Consider the following 2,758-nt stretch of genomic DNA (forward strand, 5'->3'; position numbering starts at 1 on the left):
ATTTGCTTCTGAATTCTAATTATTATTTTATTTATATAGGAAAACAAAAACAAAATAAAAACAAGAGCCTACAAACTCGAATATGTTAGTGTTGCAAGTGTGAGGAGTGTTGAAGTTAGTCTCACATCAAAGAAAGCAAAGAAGAGTAAGGAGTTTATAAGATGAGAGACTCATTAACTTACTACCTTAAGGTTTTGAATTGGATGTGGTGTCATCTCATCTTATGTTATCTCGCCTGATTCCTCTCCGAAATCTCCCTAGTGGTCGAGAGCTCCCCACAGTTGGCCCAACAGAATAGCCACCCACTTGTAATATATATACAATGTTCATCATGGTTTATATTAGTTTTGTACTTTTGTGTTTGATGTTCATTGTTTTATCTCTTTGGAAATAGAGTTTACAAGCATTTCACAGCACCGTCTTTGTTATAGGAACAACGACATTTAATTTTGAAATTAGAATATTATTAATTTATATTTAGGGCAAGTTATGTAAATAAATTAAATGGACTTTAAAATTTATTTATTTACAACTTTTTAAAAACGATTACACATTTGAGTCATTGTATATTTTTATATAAACACTACAGGAGTATAACGTTTATGAAATGCATGTAATTCGCTACAAAAATACCATAGATTAAGTTGACAAATTTTTCATGCAAAAATCGCTGCAGGGATATAGTGATTTACTAAAGATTTTAAATATGCATAAACTAAAAAAAGAATGCTCAGATAATTCACTACAAAGCTATGGAGGTCTATGAAAAAAGAGTGCTCAAAGTAATCCACCAATCAATTAAATATGTGCATGGTGTCCAAGTATTTTGGCCATCATATTTTAGATTCCATTTATATCAACTAACAAAACAAGCAAACTACACGGAATACCAAGTTAGAATCATTGAAAATGTGTTCACTAAGAATTTGATTTATATATACATACAAACGGTTTTGAAAGAAATGCTCAGATAATTAACTACAGGAGTATAACTACTCAAGGTAATCCACCAACCAAGTAAACCTGTGCATGGTATCCAAATGTTTTGGCCAGCATATTTCAGATTTTAAAATTATGATTTTATAAACCAAGCAAACTACACAGTATACCATAAATATATTAAATAGACTTTAAAATTACGTAATTATAACTTTTTAAAAACTGTATGTTACACATTTGAAACATTTTATATATTTATATAAACCATTGTAAGGATATAACGTTTATGAAATGCACATAATCCGCTACAGAGATAGTATAGATTAAGTTGAAAAATTTTTTATAAATCGTTACAAGGATATAGTGGTATACGAAGAATTTTAAACATGCATAAATTGCAGCAGAGTACAGTGGTTTATACAAAAAGAAATGCTCAAAAAATTCACTACAAGACTATAGAAGTCTATAAAAAAAGAATGCTCAAGGTAATCGACTATCCAATTAAACCTGTGTATGGTGTCCAAGTATTTTGGTGCACCGTATTTTAGATTCCATTTATATCAACTAACAAAACAAGCAAATTATACAGAATACCAAGTTAGAATCGTTAAAAATGTGTTCATTAAGGCTACATTTATTTTTGGAGACAGGACATTACATGACATAAAATAGAGACAATAGAACAGATACACTAAAAATTATTTTTTGTGTATTGCGTTTGGATACGCTGGACAAGCCACTAATGTAATGTCATGTATCATGTTCGGATAGACATCGATAAAACTAAAATATTATGCAAAATGACTAAAATAGTCATGTGATTTCAAATTTTTTACATCAAGTACAAATTAATTTAATAAAAAATAAGAGTATGTAGGAGTACAGAAAATTACAAGAAGAATTGGTCTATGAACTAATAAGATAAAAATGGTATTAAAGTAACAAAATTAAGAATAAATAAAGTAACATAAAATAAAAAAATGAATTAAGTCTTCTTTAATACAGCATGCCACAAAGATAAAAAAAAAAGAATAAATTGATTATCCAGTCAAGTAAAAAATTTTGATAAAAAAATTCGTATCCACTTTTTTAAATTCCGTGTCCATCATTGTTCTTCGTAAAAGAATGGACATAAAAATATAAAATATTGTCATAGAAATTGTGTGTTCTGTATCTATATTTCTGTCTCCAAACACATTTTAATCATTTGTTATCCATGTCTGTGTCCTACTTCCGAAAATAAATGCTACATAAGAATTTGATTTATATACACACATAATGTTTTGAAAGAAATGCTCAAATAATTCACTACAAGGATATAACTTTCTATGAAAAGAGAATACTCAAAGTAATCCACTAGCCAATTAAACCTGTGCATAGTGTCCAAGTATTTTGGCAACCGTATTTCAAATTCCATTTATATAAACTAACAAAAGAAACAAACTACATAGAATACTAAGTTAGAATCATTGAAAATGTGTTCACCAGGAATTTGATTTATATACACACAGAAGATTTTGAAAGAAATGCTCAGATAATTCTTTACATACTATCGGTCTATGAAAAAAGAGTGCTCAAACTAATCTACAGGCCAATTAAATCTGTGCATAGTATCTAAGTGTTTTGATTATTGTATTTGTGTAAAATCGTTGAAAATGTGTTTATCAAGAATTTGATTTATATACCTGCTCAAAATAAAGCCAATTAAACCTGTGTATGATGTCCAAATATTTTATCCACTTTATTTCAAATACGTGGAATACAAGTTAGATGGCTTTAAGAATTTTATTATTATTCTAAAGAGAAAGAAGCTATAAAC

The sequence above is a fragment of the Arachis ipaensis genome, chromosome B09 (genome assembly GCF_000816755.2).
Source record: "Arachis ipaensis cultivar K30076 chromosome B09, Araip1.1, whole genome shotgun sequence".
Classification (NCBI taxonomy): Eukaryota; Viridiplantae; Streptophyta; class Magnoliopsida; order Fabales; family Fabaceae; genus Arachis; species Arachis ipaensis.